Raw genomic sequence first — 925 nt, 5'->3', positions numbered from 1 at the left:
CTGGCTGGTTTTTTTTACAACTGGACTAATGTTGAGGTCAGTTTAGTCGAGTTCGCATTTGCTACCACTTGGAGTGCAGAAACTGCACATTTCAACCATTTATACATGACTTTTGGCTTTAAATATTTAACAATTTATCTGACATATAAATTAGTATTTCCCTTCTATTTAGCCGTTACTTTTAGCTTACCATTTCAACAGTTTATCCATAAATTTTAGCAATTTCAACCATTTATACATTACTTTTAGCTAACTATTTCAAGTGTCTCACCATTACATTTAGCATTATATAGCAAATGTTTTGCATTTAGCTTTATATTTCAACCATTTGAAATTTATGGCAACAACTGTTTTGATGCATCTGCTCGCTTGCTAACTAGTTTTCATGAGTAAGCTTTAGAGTTGGTTTTAGGTGGATTTTGTCAACTCTGGAAGTAAGCTGTTTCACTAACATCTGCTTACATTTATCCAACAGTCGTGTGAAAAAGTGTATTTACCAAAATGTTAAACTAGTCCTTTTAAAAATGAACAGGACTCATCTAAAAAGTTTCGGTAGCCTACTCAGGATGCCCTTTCCAGTGTGTTAAAAGGAAATTTTGAGAAGCCTTGAAGTTTTTTGAAGTGTTGTTTAATTAGGTTGGGGTCAGGCTACCTCCTTAAGAGATAAAGATGGATTCTCATCTGGATTTTTGAAAGACATCTGAGGAAAATGCCAATTTCTGATGTACTTATATTCAGCTTTGTAAAGCCCCTTAGCTCTTTATTTCCCCATCAGAAGACATACGTTTTCCAGGAGCACATTTCCAGTCTATCACGAATGCCTAAACTAAATTACAGTAGTTCTCTCTAAACCCCTTCTAATAAAAATAAACTTCAGGCCAGCCAGCAAAACATATGAGTCAGACTCAGATACAGAAATATAAAA

Source organism: Micropterus dolomieu, linkage group LG16 (genome assembly GCF_021292245.1).
Source record: "Micropterus dolomieu isolate WLL.071019.BEF.003 ecotype Adirondacks linkage group LG16, ASM2129224v1, whole genome shotgun sequence".
Taxonomy (NCBI): Eukaryota; Metazoa; Chordata; class Actinopteri; order Centrarchiformes; family Centrarchidae; genus Micropterus; species Micropterus dolomieu.
The sequence above is the reverse complement of the archived record's forward strand: the minus strand, read 5'-3'. Positions refer to the sequence as shown.